We start from the raw sequence: 17,680 nt of genomic DNA, 5'->3' as shown, positions 1-17,680 counted from the left end.
AGTAAAGCATGTGAAATGTAAGCAGAAACAACATGGTTACCTTAACGATCTCTCACTCACTATTCAGAAATGAGCAGGTGGTTTTACCTGAAAAGTTAAGGACATGACTAGAGGGCCCTGAAGGGAACCGTTTCAATGTCCATTGCTTATATCCTTACAAGACATAAGCAGTATGGTTTAAAAAGACCACATCCATAAACACAGAGCCACGGTACGAATTTTGTTTTCCAATCCACCCATCAACCAGGTATTGCAGTACCTCCAGGAATGGTACACTTTCCCACCTGGGAACAACAATGCTGTTCAAAGAAAGATGAGAAAACAAAAGTAGGGCTTCACTGGCAAACTCTGTAAAGTGAGGCCGATGTCTTTGGATGTAAATAAAACCAATCTGGCCACTTTGCAACCACTCTATCTTGCTTTATTTAGTTATGTTTTTATTTTTCATATTTAAAACCTTCTATTTCTCTCCATTCCGCTACACTTTGGAATAGAAAAATGTCAGAAAAAGGGCATTTCCCGCAAGAGTGTTTTTTCTTTTTTGGATCCATTTCACAAGGAAGCAACTAAATGAAAGAAGGAAAGAGAGGTTGTGAACCGTTTTTTCAAGTCACGGTTTTCAGTAAGTGAGGAGCAAGACAGAAAGAGAGGGAATAATAGGAAGAGAGGGGGGAACAGCTGCCAGCACAAAAAAGAAGAGGACATTGCCCGAGTCCTAATCCTTCTCTGCCCGTTCCCGAACGTCCACGAAAGCAAGCCGAGCCTTATCTGAATGCCTTTGTCCGCCCCCAAAATAGTGCCACCTGGGGCGGACCGCCCCCACCGCCCCACCCTAGCTACGCCACTGCTGGTCACTGTCAATCGCTTACATCTTTAAGGCACCTTGGCACAGGTCAGATCAGGCGGCCTGATTCACAAAGGTAACTTACCCTTTTGAGTAAGTTTACACTAGGTAAACTAACATTTATTAATCATGATTTAGTTAATTAAAATCATTACATGATATAAAAAGTACAGTATTACCTAATACACAATCAGGTAAAAGAATAAGCACATGCTAAAACTAAGGTCACTGCAGTAGATCTCCTGAGTAATTTAAGTATACACAAGGTAAAGTGCTAGTGAGTGAGCTCCACCATAATTAACCTTAATGCTACTTAGAAGCTCCTTAAAAGCTAATGCTGCTAAAACTGAAGCAAGGGGTGCATTTTGTCAGAATAAGGTCACTTAGTAAATGTCCTGATTAATTCAAGTATACACGTTCTAAAAGTGCTAGAGAGTATGCATTTGTTTCTGTCTTTTCTGTCTCAATTCTTCTGATAACTTAAGTCAATCATAGACACGCTCTTTGACATCTTTCAACTCCTTTTTTTCCTTTTTCCTTTTTCCTTTTAAGATACTCAAAAAGCTAATGCACAGCAGGTAAAACTGATGAGGGGGTCACGTTTTACCAGAATATGGTCACATGAAAAATGTCCTGTATAACCACATGCCCTCCCCAACCCTTCTCAATCCAAATAACTGACTAACATATCCCCACTCAAATTACTTATATTTCACTATACTAATTTTCAGGACTAATACTTTATGGGTTCCGGAGTAGCCTGCTACTCGCCAGAAAAGCGCTTCAACACCCCATCAGGGGTAACAGGTGCTACATGAATGCAAACCTTTCTTTCCCTTCTATCCCTCCACTATCCTTCTCACTCCAAATAACTGACTAATATCCACCACTCAAATTACTTTCATATTTCACCATACTAATTCACCTCTAATCCTTTATGGGTTTCCGGAGTAGCGTGCTACTCGCCAAAAAAAGAGTTTCAACACCCCATCAGGGGTAAAAAGCGCTATATAAATACAAACCTTTTTTCCTCTTCTATCCTTCTGCTATCCTTCTGAATCCAAATAACTGACTAACATATCCACCACTTAAAATTCACTTGCATGTTTCACTTTACTAATTCAACACGAATCCTCTATGGGTCCCGGAGTAGCGTGCTACTCGCCGAAAAGCGCTTCAACGCCTCGTCAGGGGTAGTAAGCGCTATACAAATGCAATTACAATACAATAAATACAGAAACATTGGGTCACTTCAGCAAATGTCCTGATTAATTCAAGTACACACAAGGTAAAGTGCTAGTGCGTACGCTCTTTGATAATTGACCTTAATACTATCTAGAGAACGTATGCACGCAAGTGAAACTGAAGAAAGGATTGCATTTTAACAGAATAGAGCAAATTAAAAGTGCAATTTGCATGTGAATCGCTAAAGGGCTCTTCATTAAGTCTCCTTAGTTGAGAAGGACGAACACACGGTAAAGTGCCGGTGCATGTAAAGTGCAGATGAAGAGGGGCAAGTCTTTAGGACAGAGCATCCTTAAAATTGTTGTTCCACAGAGGTAATACATTTTTACCAAACATGTTATTACTTGAGGGGTTCAAGCAGCGTGTTCTTACTCCATTAGCATTAAAGAGATTGCACAAGAACTTTCAGCTTTCCGGTTGAAAAATGGGGCATATGCATAATATGTGCAAAAAAGATTAGTCTGACCCCTGACACAGCCTGCATGACGGTGAAGTCGGTTCTGGAGCCCATGTTGGCATTGTGTCCTTTGTTACTAGCAGGCCTAGTCTTAACGCTAGAAATCTAGATTTATAAAAGCCTTTGATGATTTTGAAGAGATAGCTCTGCGACGTTAGCGATTTGTATGTATCTATGCATAGCCACAAGTGTCTGCGTTTGTGGAAGTGTTCCTTGTCTTGCGTCCAGGATAATAGCCTCACTTGTTTGCTCACTGCAACTTTGAAGGTGTGATGTGGTAAGTGTGCTTCCCACCAGTGTTGCGAGGCCAGCGCTTCTAAAGCCTCACTGCTTGCCTTGACCCAGAAATTTGTTTGACTGTCGTCCTGAATCTCCTCCAGATGATTGCTTTTAGAGTATTTGAAGGGCCCATTCTTACAGAAGACAAGTACTTGAGAAGGGCGATTTGCTGTGCTAATCCTTGCTCGTGGAGCCCAAATTGTGGAGAGGATGTGGTCCGCCGGCTAGATTGCCGACTTTGGTGCTGGAAACCAAGGTTCGAGCCTCGGGTCGCGTCCACATCCTGTGACTCTGGGCAAATCACTTAATCTCCCCGTGCCTGAATGTGTCCTTGTGTAACGTAACCGGTGCTCATGTAATGCACTCCAATACCTTTGGGTCGAGTTCGTGCTATATAAAATCTGCATTAAAAAAAAAAATCGAATCAGATTTACGCAGGTGATGTATATTGTAGGAGATGGAATAACAGGTGGCAGGCTTTACTCTGGGTGTTGTTCAAAGATAGACTAGGGGGCATATCAACAAGGGCTTTATCGCTGCTTTTTTGGCTTTAAAAGCCAAAAAAGCAGAGACAAAACTAGCGCCCTATCAGCAACAGGGTGCTAACACGCAAATTCGCATGTTAGCACCCTTTTACACTACACTTCCCCTTGAATCTCTAATGAGATGCAAAGGGGGCGTTCCAGAGTAAAATAATAGGAGAAATGTCGCTAAGCGACATTTCTCCTATTATCAAGGATATCGCTAACCCTGTTAAAGATAAAAAAAAGCAGCGCTAACTGCGGTTAACGCTGCTTTTTTACGTCTGGTATTTTTCTGACTTAGCCATGATATCCTATGTAAGGTGGATATCATGGCTAAGTATGTCTATCCCTATCAGCAAGCTATCGCCAAATCTTGTGGGATTATCGTTGTATTTCCAGCGATAATCTCACAATTGGCAGCTTGCGCTCTGAATTTTATCGCTTTGGAGATAAGCGTTGCTGATAGCACACTATCTCAGCGATAAAATTCAGAATTGGCCGGCGATAATTATCCTCACGCTAGGAGCGCTGAGCGATAATTATCGCCGGCCCTTGCTGATATGCCCCATAGTTTTCCCAAGAAGGCCACTGATCCATTTGACTTGGCGTAGGGAATTTGCTGTGTAATTTTTGAAAGGGGGCAATCAGTTAGGGAAGGCGAGGTTTTATAGAGTTTGGATGAAGCCTGGGTGAGTGGCGCTCATGTAGCTAAACCCCAAGATATTTATAGCTGGGACACCTTTCTACTGTACTGCTTCCCAGGTAATATTTACCTTCATTTTTAGGTCTCGCCTGACCCAGCGCATGCGCTGGTCTGGCTAGACTTATTGAGAGGGCTCCAAAAAGTGCTACCAGGCCAGCCTAGAGGTACAGTGCATGTGCGCGGGCGCACGCGCCACGCTTTACCGCAATTACTTTCACTTTCGCGGCCGCACGGCCGCTTTGATGTTTGATCGTGATCCCGATCGCGATCACTTTAACTTTCGCGGCCGCACGGACGCTTTGCATAGCCAATAGGTCTCGTTTTTGGGACCTTATAAGTATTTAGTTATGCAACTGTTGTATGGCTAAACACTTATAAGGTCCCAAAGGCGAGACCTATTGGCTATGCCAATGCTTGTTATATTATGTAGTACTTTCACTATTTTTGGTATTAACAAATTGCGGGCCTGATTCCCAAACTACACTTTGTAATACTTTTTTTTATACTACACTAGTTCTACAAAACATGCTACAAAGTGCTATTCATAAACTGCACTTTTGTAGTAACTTACACTTTAGTGTAAATTTCTATGTTTCAGTATTTACGAACAGCCCTTTTGTAGAAACGTACACTTTTGTAGTAAGTTCCTACTTCCATTATTTTCCATGTGAGGTTGTTGCAGCACCAGCGGTTGGCCATATGTAGTGCTTGACTTACTACAAAAGTGTAAGTTACTACAAAAGTGCAGTTTGTGAATACCGAAAAGTAGTAAATGTACTCAAATGTGTAATCTTACTCGAAAGTGTAAGTTACCTTTCTGAATCAGACCCTTTGAGTGTAAACTTGCTACAAAAGTGCAAGCTGTATGGGTGATCGCCCTCCTTAAACCCCTCCCTGAACGTACCTAAACCTCTCTTACTTCTCCCTTATCCCATTCCCTTTAGTAGTAGGTCAGCCCCTTTTCCCACCTACTTTCTTCTGTCCCTCCCACATTTACAACTAAAATGTATCCTTATATGTGAGGAGACTGCAGTCGGGGCAGAGAACTCCACACATATAAGTATCGGGGAAACGTACCTTTGTAGTATGTTTTGTACTACTACAAAACATACTACAACGTGCATTGTGAAGATCTGGCCCAAATTTCATAAGCACTTTTGCTTTTGAGGCCTTTGTGAATGTATATACATTAATTTAAAGCAAACAGAGGTGTGTAGGAGTAAGAGAAAGTGTGAGTTGAGGATAAGCAGGAGAGAAATACACACAGGGAAGTAAAACACCATGACAGGATTTGTCTTTCCACTGCAGTCTGTGAGATTTCCGGGTCTCCTGGACTATGGTGGAGGTTAGATTTAGGAGCAGCCTTTCTTGAATCTGTATACATTAGATTCATGCAGAATAGGTATTGGTTAGACCCAATACATGATAGATAACAGGTAAAAAACTGTTTTTTGTACTACATAAGTCCGATGAGGCTGAGAGAGTCCCAGTGTCTTTCTTGTTCATTCATTCAGGCTTATCATGATCAACTCAACTCTGCTGTTACCTGCTCCTTGCCCGCTCAGTTGACTGTCAGCCTCCTCACGGCAGCCTCTCCTTAATCAAGGTTCTCATCCAGTAGTAACTCCTACTTGAAATACTACATGAAATAGTACATGATCAAGGGACTTTAGTGTGAGAATGGGGTTCTGTGGAATCCTTTGGGAGCAGTTAGCAATGTGCAAATACCAAAAACATTCCAATAAGGCAGTCTACAAAATACGTCTTGCTGGGGACTCAAAAGGCCATCATATGTCACTGGCTACAAGCCACCTCTCAACCAGCCATGGGCCAAAATGGAGGGAGAAGGGTTTGTATACCGGCAAGTCCTATGACCTCGGAGACTTGTGACTCTCTCCCTGGTGCGCTATAGCCCAATTGAGACACCTGCTATTCAGCACAGGTCTTCTCAAGGTATTTGTGAATTAATTCTTCCATCAACTGTTTTGCTTACCAATGTTAACTTTCTGAGTGGTACAACATATGGATTATCAAGTGATAAACGGGCCCTGGATTGGACTGGATTCAATTCCAACAAAGACCGAGCACTGGCAATGCCAAAGAGACCTGCCAATAATGTTCTGCACCTTGCACTTTCACAGGAACACTGCTCACTCTGCACTCACATGGTTAGAGTCTTCTGCATCTGGTGTACCGGGAAAAGCGAGCGAATTAAGAAAGAGAGCCTGTCTGTACTGGTATAATGGAACTTGTACAACCAAGAGTGCATGAAAAGAGGAACTAAACATGTGAGAGGCTGAAGCTGAGATCTGAGGTGTTCAGGACAAGGGCCAACAAGTGCTTTGCACACCATGCAAAGTGTTTGAAAACAAAATCTGCCTATTCACTGGCAACCTGTGGAGGAAGTCCAACTGGGATTTTTCAGGACCATTCTTTTCTGTAAGTTAAGTAACAGGCATGGCAGCTGCATTGCACACAATCTGATGGTGACAAGTGAGTGGTTTAGGTAAGCTAAGCAAGGCCGTATTTCTATAATCGAAAGCGGATGAGATAGCTGCCCCGATCAAAAACCTTTTCCCATGAACCTAGAAGCAAGGAAAAAGGTTCCGAAGCTCTTCCATAGAAAGTAGCTTGTTCCTGTGATCTTGCTGGCGTGGCCAGAAGGTAAGATTCAACATTGATAGTAACACCAGCATTTTGGTCATAGTGGCATGGACTGCAATTGGCTAAGTCAGGACTACCAAATGGAGGTCCAGTTCTAAGGGTCATTCCTAGATCCAACACCTCAATTTTATCAGCATTCAAATTCGAAAGCTTAATGGTCATATAACATGCAACTAAATAAAGTCATTCACCAGAGTAGCTACCACTTTGTTGTATCAGAAATTGAATATCAACACTGTAGTTAAAAAGTAAAGTAAAAAAAAAATTAAAGCAAATAAAGGGGTTACATAAAGTGCACAGTAATGTTTAGTTAATCAAGGTCCAATGTTTTTCATTTTCAAAAAAGAAAATTACTTTAATTCAGACATAACTAAATAATGCATATAAAATTACAAATATGCACAGTGAAATTGAGACCTCTCTAGCACCATCAAATCTTTGTCAGAAGGTATTGTAGTGGTAAACAATGTGTAGCTCTTCCCTATGGTGTTCACCAAGGGAACTTCTTCCTAGAGTAGTTGTCACAGAGTTTTCACTATAAAACCTTTTACTCTTGTATTTTTCCAAGAGTTCACATTACAAATCACCTTCCTAGTGCAATTCTCAAAGAGTTACATGTAAAACCTGACTCACAGAGTATAGAGACCTAGCAGTCCAAATGTCATGCCTGCCTATATGGTGAGCCTACCTTGGGACCACTAGGGTATACTCGCAGGGTTCGGCCTGAAATCGGTGCGCGTTGTGCACCTACAATACATGAGATGACATATTCATTGGGAGTGTCAAATTCTCACCTGGTATCGCGAAACAGCGGCCATCTTGCTCATGAATACTATTGAGACGCGGAGAAAGCAGACCTGAAACAAAACAAGAAACAAATTATTTTTAATCTAACTCGGTAACTGAATTGGTGCAGTAGCGTAACTTATCTGTGTTGGGGAATATTCCTTCTCCAGAAGTGAGAAGTAACATACAAAAAATAACCCACAATAAATCAATGAAAAAACGTGTTTGCTTTAAAAAGGAATAGTACTTTAATGCACACTTAATATACTTTACTATACTATACTCTGCTATACTTAAAATGGCAAATATGTAGAAGATTTCGGTGAAATCACACAATGGAATCCCTCCTTTTGAGACCTTGCAGATTAAACGGTGCAGATCACGTACCCTAAAGAAATACCATAGGTGGAAAATAACGATGTAAATGTAGCCTGCTCCTGTTATCTGTGAGATACTATGTAGCAATTTGCACACCAGTAGGCTCTTATCCCAAAAACCAGCAATGTTCCTTTAAGAGCCAATTGGAATACGTAAGGCTTTTTAAAATCAAAACTTTTAATCGTACAGACCTTATCAAGTGTTTAAAAATGTAACTGAGAGCCTATTTCTTTTTGTCAGCACATTCAATAATGCTGGGCTAATAAGCCTGTTAAAATAAATAAGTATGACCACATGGTGTTTGCCTGAAAGACTCATCAAACATTTTAGGAAAACTCAAAGTATATATGAACCTTACATCTCACTCATTCTGATTCACCCAGCCCTGAAGAGGAAGGTGCTGTGCCCCAACCTTTCCCAAACCATGGGCCTCTCTGTTGCCCAAGACAAGAATATGCTAATCTAAGAGCAAGGCTACTGGTCAAATCACTGAGCCGATTGGCATGTGGCACATTTGGAGATGGGACTTGGAGCTTCTGGTTCAAGCAAGAGGTGTATGTGGAGTGGCCACTGGGCCAATGATCAACATTGGAAGCAGTGGCATTTCTAGAGGGGGGCCAGCTAGAGTCTGTTCCCCAGCCCTATGTGTCCCAGACCTCCAGCTCCTTGCTTGGACCCCACCACAACCACGTTTGTGTCAGAAGAACTAACATATACTGCCCCTTGTCACACACATTGCTTTGGTCAGATACCTTTCACTGCCTGTTAGACCTGTCAGGCTTAGGATGGGTTTCCTCCAAACATTTTGCCTGTTTCCCTTCATTGTCTTGCTGAAATTCATTTTTTGTTGGCAATAGGACTCTGTGCACTTTACCAGTGCTAAAGTGCTTGTGCTCACTTCCCTAAACATGGTTAAATTGGTTTACACGTGATTGGCATATAAATCTACTTATAAGTTACTTGCACAATGGCATACCATATAATCAGGGCATGTAAATTAAATCCTACTGGTGTGCCTGCAGCACAGATTGTGCCACCCACTTACCTAGCCCCTTAAACCATGTCCCAGGTCTGCCACTGCAGCCTGAATGCATTTTTAAACAACCAATTTGACTTGTCAATATAACCCCCTTGCCAAGCCTTAAACTCCCTGTTTATTGCATATACGTCACCCCTAGAGTAGGCCCTACATAGCGCAGAGGGCAGCGTGCATTGTAATGAAAAGGTTGAACATGTACTTTTAAATTTGACATGTCCTGGTAATAAAAAACTCTTACATTTGTTTTTCACTACTGTGAGGGCTATCTGTTCCCTAGGATAAAATTGGGTTGACTTATTACATTTAATAAGTGCTAACGTTTGATTGGGAACATATAAGCATTTCATGTTTGGTGTCTATGAAATTGTAATTAAAGATCCTTCTTAATGGTAAAGTCTGATTATAAATTAGAATTCTAAAAATGCCCCTTTTAGAACGTTGGCATTCTCCTGTCCTTAGCCATTTGGGGCCTGCATCGTCCCCTGGGTCATAGGACTGGGTATAGTTGGCGGTTAAACTTTATGAATTTCTCTCCGACAGTCACACAATAGAGGGATTAGGCGTGCCTGACTGAGCCATCAGCTGGCAGACTGGGGGGGAGGCGGAGCTGGGAACAGTCCCAATGGCAACTGAATAGGCTATACTCTGCCTTCACCCAAAGGGCTTGTCACCACTGTGTTGTTCCTGAAGCCAGCTTTGAGCCAGGGCAGGGGAATAAGGAAATTATCAGTACTTCAATGAGAAACCTCTAGAAACTTCTCCTAACTTCTAAAAAGGCACCAGGTATAAAAATAGGATCCTCAGACACACTCTTCAGTTCACTTTCTGGACCTGCGGAAGGACTCTCAGAGGACTGCCTGCTGCTGTGGTCTGCTGTGCACTCCACAATATTGCGTTGCTTCACCTAGAAGGACTGCTCTGCTGCCTGGAGCCTGCTTGAACCCTCGTAGCCTGCCCTGCTGTTGAGCCTCTCTCCTTTACCTGAACCTAAGACGACCAAAGTGACTCCAAGGGCTAGTTTGTTGGCCCCTGTTCAGTGTCACAGGGACATAACAGGATCCCAGCATCTTGATCCCGCACCTGTATCCAGCCTGATTCCTAGCCCCCAAAGTGGTGCCCCTCAAGTCCTGGACCCTCGGTAGTGGTGAAGGAAGTGGCCCGATTAGGGCCACATGGTCACTCATGACCGCCCCTCTGCCTTCCAAACAAAGGAGAGTCGATCAGATACTAGAGAATACAAACCAGACAAATTTGTTAGTATTGCGCTGCAGCGGAGCCCAGTCTGACCAGTCTCCTGAGATGACTACCGAGGGACTCACTCCCCCCAACATAGGGTTAGGTATTATACATTCCCAATTCCCCAAGAACACGCCCAGACTGGAAGATTCCAGTCCAGGCAACAGTGAACAAAGGTAGCAAACAGGGATGAGTCAGAGTCCTGGTGCTGGGTACATGTTATCTGAGCCCCAAGGCCGCTTGGCCAGGGCCTACCATATGAATATGTGGGAACGGGTCTATCTAACTACGAAGGTATGTTACAAAAGAGATTACTCTTATTAGCACAGCAAGGGACACAGCCTTGAGAAGTACAAGCTGAAGGTGCAGGGGGGCAGCTTTTCTGCTGAGGCAAGCAGTCTGAGACAGGAGCCTGGTTTCAATCACAGAGCAAGATGGCGACAACTAAATTGGCGTCATGAATGCTAACTTGATACAGAACAGAGCATAAGCATTGCAAAGATAACGTTTCAATGAGCATTACGAAGATAGCATTTCAAGTCTAACAGACCCTCCTTTTAGCATTCATGCTAAATTTTATTGGTGCCATCAGGTGAGGGTCTTTACAAATCTAAAGATAGAAAAACTGTTCAATCATAGGCTACTGTTGATAACTTGCGGACTGTTAGTCAGAACTAAATACTCAAGGGGCCTAAACACACATCATCAATATTCAAAAATGCCTTCGTTGATGCCCATTAAATCCTGAATATCCTGCATCACCATGGCCCTGGTATCGAAATCCTGCCTCGGGGACTTGGGGCGTGGCATCAGCATTGACACACAGCAGGCACAACAAGTAGGGAGACAGTGTATGCACAGACAACAGGCTAAAATGATACCGGCCATGGCAACCAGGAAAATAACAATCTTCCAACCCCAGGTAATACACAGGCCCCAGAACCACCCCGTGAAAGACCATTTGCCATTTTCCTGATGTATGTCTGCAGCAAGCCTATGGATTTTCTGTATAGCAGCATATACAGTTGGAGCATGATCCGGTATATACACACAACAGATGTTTGATCGTGATCCCGATCGCGATCACTTTAACTTTCGCGGCCGCACGGACGCTTTGCATAGCCAATAGGTCTCGTTTTTGGGACCTTATAAGTATTTAGTTATGCAACTGTTGTATGGCTAAACACTTATAAGGTCCCAAAGGCGAGACCTATTGGCTATGCCAATGCTTGTTATATTATGTAGTACTTTCACTATTTTTGGTATTAACAAATTGCGGGCCTGATTCCCAAACTACACTTTGTAATACTTTTTTTTATACTACACTAGTTCTACAAAACATGCTACAAAGTGCTATTCATAAACTGCACTTTTGTAGTAACTTACACTTTAGTGTAAATTTCTATGTTTCAGTATTTACGAACAGCCCTTTTGTAGAAACGTACACTTTTGTAGTAAGTTCCTACTTCCATTATTTTCCATGTGAGGTTGTTGCAGCACCAGCGGTTGGCCATATGTAGTGCTTGACTTACTACAAAAGTGTAAGTTACTACAAAAGTGCAGTTTGTGAATACCGAAAAGTAGTAAATGTACTCAAATGTGTAATCTTACTCGAAAGTGTAAGTTACCTTTCTGAATCAGACCCTTTGAGTGTAAACTTGCTACAAAAGTGCAAGCTGTATGGGTGATCGCCCTCCTTAAACCCCTCCCTGAACGTACCTAAACCTCTCTTACTTCTCCCTTATCCCATTCCCTTTAGTAGTAGGTCAGCCCCTTTTCCCACCTACTTTCTTCTGTCCCTCCCACATTTACAACTAAAATGTATCCTTATATGTGAGGAGACTGCAGTCGGGGCAGAGAACTCCACACATATAAGTATCGGGGAAACGTACCTTTGTAGTATGTTTTGTACTACTACAAAACATACTACAACGTGCATTGTGAAGATCTGGCCCAAATTTCATAAGCACTTTTGCTTTTGAGGCCTTTGTGAATGTATATACATTAATTTAAAGCAAACAGAGGTGTGTAGGAGTAAGAGAAAGTGTGAGTTGAGGATAAGCAGGAGAGAAATACACACAGGGAAGTAAAACACCATGACAGGATTTGTCTTTCCACTGCAGTCTGTGAGATTTCCGGGTCTCCTGGACTATGGTGGAGGTTAGATTTAGGAGCAGCCTTTCTTGAATCTGTATACATTAGATTCATGCAGAATAGGTATTGGTTAGACCCAATACATGATAGATAACAGGTAAAAAACTGTTTTTTGTACTACATAAGTCCGATGAGGCTGAGAGAGTCCCAGTGTCTTTCTTGTTCATTCATTCAGGCTTATCATGATCAACTCAACTCTGCTGTTACCTGCTCCTTGCCCGCTCAGTTGACTGTCAGCCTCCTCACGGCAGCCTCTCCTTAATCAAGGTTCTCATCCAGTAGTAACTCCTACTTGAAATACTACATGAAATAGTACATGATCAAGGGACTTTAGTGTGAGAATGGGGTTCTGTGGAATCCTTTGGGAGCAGTTAGCAATGTGCAAATACCAAAAACATTCCAATAAGGCAGTCTACAAAATACGTCTTGCTGGGGACTCAAAAGGCCATCATATGTCACTGGCTACAAGCCACCTCTCAACCAGCCATGGGCCAAAATGGAGGGAGAAGGGTTTGTATACCGGCAAGTCCTATGACCTCGGAGACTTGTGACTCTCTCCCTGGTGCGCTATAGCCCAATTGAGACACCTGCTATTCAGCACAGGTCTTCTCAAGGTATTTGTGAATTAATTCTTCCATCAACTGTTTTGCTTACCAATGTTAACTTTCTGAGTGGTACAACATATGGATTATCAAGTGATAAACGGGCCCTGGATTGGACTGGATTCAATTCCAACAAAGACCGAGCACTGGCAATGCCAAAGAGACCTGCCAATAATGTTCTGCACCTTGCACTTTCACAGGAACACTGCTCACTCTGCACTCACATGGTTAGAGTCTTCTGCATCTGGTGTACCGGGAAAAGCGAGCGAATTAAGAAAGAGAGCCTGTCTGTACTGGTATAATGGAACTTGTACAACCAAGAGTGCATGAAAAGAGGAACTAAACATGTGAGAGGCTGAAGCTGAGATCTGAGGTGTTCAGGACAAGGGCCAACAAGTGCTTTGCACACCATGCAAAGTGTTTGAAAACAAAATCTGCCTATTCACTGGCAACCTGTGGAGGAAGTCCAACTGGGATTTTTCAGGACCATTCTTTTCTGTAAGTTAAGTAACAGGCATGGCAGCTGCATTGCACACAATCTGATGGTGACAAGTGAGTGGTTTAGGTAAGCTAAGCAAGGCCGTATTTCTATAATCGAAAGCGGATGAGATAGCTGCCCCGATCAAAAACCTTTTCCCATGAACCTAGAAGCAAGGAAAAAGGTTCCGAAGCTCTTCCATAGAAAGTAGCTTGTTCCTGTGATCTTGCTGGCGTGGCCAGAAGGTAAGATTCAACATTGATAGTAACACCAGCATTTTGGTCATAGTGGCATGGACTGCAATTGGCTAAGTCAGGACTACCAAATGGAGGTCCAGTTCTAAGGGTCATTCCTAGATCCAACACCTCAATTTTATCAGCATTCAAATTCGAAAGCTTAATGGTCATATAACATGCAACTAAATAAAGTCATTCACCAGAGTAGCTACCACTTTGTTGTATCAGAAATTGAATATCAACACTGTAGTTAAAAAGTAAAGTAAAAAAAAAATTAAAGCAAATAAAGGGGTTACATAAAGTGCACAGTAATGTTTAGTTAATCAAGGTCCAATGTTTTTCATTTTCAAAAAAGAAAATTACTTTAATTCAGACATAACTAAATAATGCATATAAAATTACAAATATGCACAGTGAAATTGAGACCTCTCTAGCACCATCAAATCTTTGTCAGAAGGTATTGTAGTGGTAAACAATGTGTAGCTCTTCCCTATGGTGTTCACCAAGGGAACTTCTTCCTAGAGTAGTTGTCACAGAGTTTTCACTATAAAACCTTTTACTCTTGTATTTTTCCAAGAGTTCACATTACAAATCACCTTCCTAGTGCAATTCTCAAAGAGTTACATGTAAAACCTGACTCACAGAGTATAGAGACCTAGCAGTCCAAATGTCATGCCTGCCTATATGGTGAGCCTACCTTGGGACCACTAGGGTATACTCGCAGGGTTCGGCCTGAAATCGGTGCGCGTTGTGCACCTACAATACATGAGATGACATATTCATTGGGAGTGTCAAATTCTCACCTGGTATCGCGAAACAGCGGCCATCTTGCTCATGAATACTATTGAGACGCGGAGAAAGCAGACCTGAAACAAAACAAGAAACAAATTATTTTTAATCTAACTCGGTAACTGAATTGGTGCAGTAGCGTAACTTATCTGTGTTGGGGAATATTCCTTCTCCAGAAGTGAGAAGTAACATACAAAAAATAACCCACAATAAATCAATGAAAAAACGTGTTTGCTTTAAAAAGGAATAGTACTTTAATGCACACTTAATATACTTTACTATACTATACTCTGCTATACTTAAAATGGCAAATATGTAGAAGATTTCGGTGAAATCACACAATGGAATCCCTCCTTTTGAGACCTTGCAGATTAAACGGTGCAGATCACGTACCCTAAAGAAATACCATAGGTGGAAAATAACGATGTAAATGTAGCCTGCTCCTGTTATCTGTGAGATACTATGTAGCAATTTGCACACCAGTAGGCTCTTATCCCAAAAACCAGCAATGTTCCTTTAAGAGCCAATTGGAATACGTAAGGCTTTTTAAAATCAAAACTTTTAATCGTACAGACCTTATCAAGTGTTTAAAAATGTAACTGAGAGCCTATTTCTTTTTGTCAGCACATTCAATAATGCTGGGCTAATAAGCCTGTTAAAATAAATAAGTATGACCACATGGTGTTTGCCTGAAAGACTCATCAAACATTTTAGGAAAACTCAAAGTATATATGAACCTTACATCTCACTCATTCTGATTCACCCAGCCCTGAAGAGGAAGGTGCTGTGCCCCAACCTTTCCCAAACCATGGGCCTCTCTGTTGCCCAAGACAAGAATATGCTAATCTAAGAGCAAGGCTACTGGTCAAATCACTGAGCCGATTGGCATGTGGCACATTTGGAGATGGGACTTGGAGCTTCTGGTTCAAGCAAGAGGTGTATGTGGAGTGGCCACTGGGCCAATGATCAACATTGGAAGCAGTGGCATTTCTAGAGGGGGGCCAGCTAGAGTCTGTTCCCCAGCCCTATGTGTCCCAGACCTCCAGCTCCTTGCTTGGACCCCACCACAACCACGTTTGTGTCAGAAGAACTAACATATACTGCCCCTTGTCACACACATTGCTTTGGTCAGATACCTTTCACTGCCTGTTAGACCTGTCAGGCTTAGGATGGGTTTCCTCCAAACATTTTGCCTGTTTCCCTTCATTGTCTTGCTGAAATTCATTTTTTGTTGGCAATAGGACTCTGTGCACTTTACCAGTGCTAAAGTGCTTGTGCTCACTTCCCTAAACATGGTTAAATTGGTTTACACGTGATTGGCATATAAATCTACTTATAAGTTACTTGCACAATGGCATACCATATAATCAGGGCATGTAAATTAAATCCTACTGGTGTGCCTGCAGCACAGATTGTGCCACCCACTTACCTAGCCCCTTAAACCATGTCCCAGGTCTGCCACTGCAGCCTGAATGCATTTTTAAACAACCAATTTGACTTGTCAATATAACCCCCTTGCCAAGCCTTAAACTCCCTGTTTATTGCATATACGTCACCCCTAGAGTAGGCCCTACATAGCGCAGAGGGCAGCGTGCATTGTAATGAAAAGGTTGAACATGTACTTTTAAATTTGACATGTCCTGGTAATAAAAAACTCTTACATTTGTTTTTCACTACTGTGAGGGCTATCTGTTCCCTAGGATAAAATTGGGTTGACTTATTACATTTAATAAGTGCTAACGTTTGATTGGGAACATATAAGCATTTCATGTTTGGTGTCTATGAAATTGTAATTAAAGATCCTTCTTAATGGTAAAGTCTGATTATAAATTAGAATTCTAAAAATGCCCCTTTTAGAACGTTGGCATTCTCCTGTCCTTAGCCATTTGGGGCCTGCATCGTCCCCTGGGTCATAGGACTGGGTATAGTTGGCGGTTAAACTTTATGAATTTCTCTCCGACAGTCACACAATAGAGGGATTAGGCGTGCCTGACTGAGCCATCAGCTGGCAGACTGGGGGGGAGGCGGAGCTGGGAACAGTCCCAATGGCAACTGAATAGGCTATACTCTGCCTTCACCCAAAGGGCTTGTCACCACTGTGTTGTTCCTGAAGCCAGCTTTGAGCCAGGGCAGGGGAATAAGGAAATTATCAGTACTTCAATGAGAAACCTCTAGAAACTTCTCCTAACTTCTAAAAAGGCACCAGGTATAAAAATAGGATCCTCAGACACACTCTTCAGTTCACTTTCTGGACCTGCGGAAGGACTCTCAGAGGACTGCCTGCTGCTGTGGTCTGCTGTGCACTCCACAATATTGCGTTGCTTCACCTAGAAGGACTGCTCTGCTGCCTGGAGCCTGCTTGAACCCTCGTAGCCTGCCCTGCTGTTGAGCCTCTCTCCTTTACCTGAACCTAAGACGACCAAAGTGACTCCAAGGGCTAGTTTGTTGGCCCCTGTTCAGTGTCACAGGGACATAACAGGATCCCAGCATCTTGATCCCGCACCTGTATCCAGCCTGATTCCTAGCCCCCAAAGTGGTGCCCCTCAAGTCCTGGACCCTCGGTAGTGGTGAAGGAAGTGGCCCGATTAGGGCCACATGGTCACTCATGACCGCCCCTCTGCCTTCCAAACAAAGGAGAGTCGATCAGATACTAGAGAATACAAACCAGACAAATTTGTTAGTATTGCGCTGCAGCGGAGCCCAGTCTGACCAGTCTCCTGAGATGACTACCGAGGGACTCACTCCCCCCAACATAGGGTTAGGTATTATACATTCCCAATTCCCCAAGAACACGCCCAGACTGGAAGATTCCAGTCCAGGCAACAGTGAACAAAGGTAGCAAACAGGGATGAGTCAGAGTCCTGGTGCTGGGTACATGTTATCTGAGCCCCAAGGCCGCTTGGCCAGGGCCTACCATATGAATATGTGGGAACGGGTCTATCTAACTACGAAGGTATGTTACAAAAGAGATTACTCTTATTAGCACAGCAAGGGACACAGCCTTGAGAAGTACAAGCTGAAGGTGCAGGGGGGCAGCTTTTCTGCTGAGGCAAGCAGTCTGAGACAGGAGCCTGGTTTCAATCACAGAGCAAGATGGCGACAACTAAATTGGCGTCATGAATGCTAACTTGATACAGAACAGAGCATAAGCATTGCAAAGATAACGTTTCAATGAGCATTACGAAGATAGCATTTCAAGTCTAACAGACCCTCCTTTTAGCATTCATGCTAAATTTTATTGGTGCCATCAGGTGAGGGTCTTTACA

Source organism: Triturus cristatus, chromosome 8 (assembly GCF_964204655.1).
Source record: "Triturus cristatus chromosome 8, aTriCri1.1, whole genome shotgun sequence".
Taxonomy (NCBI): Eukaryota; Metazoa; Chordata; class Amphibia; order Caudata; family Salamandridae; genus Triturus; species Triturus cristatus.
This window is presented reverse-complemented; position numbering follows the sequence as displayed.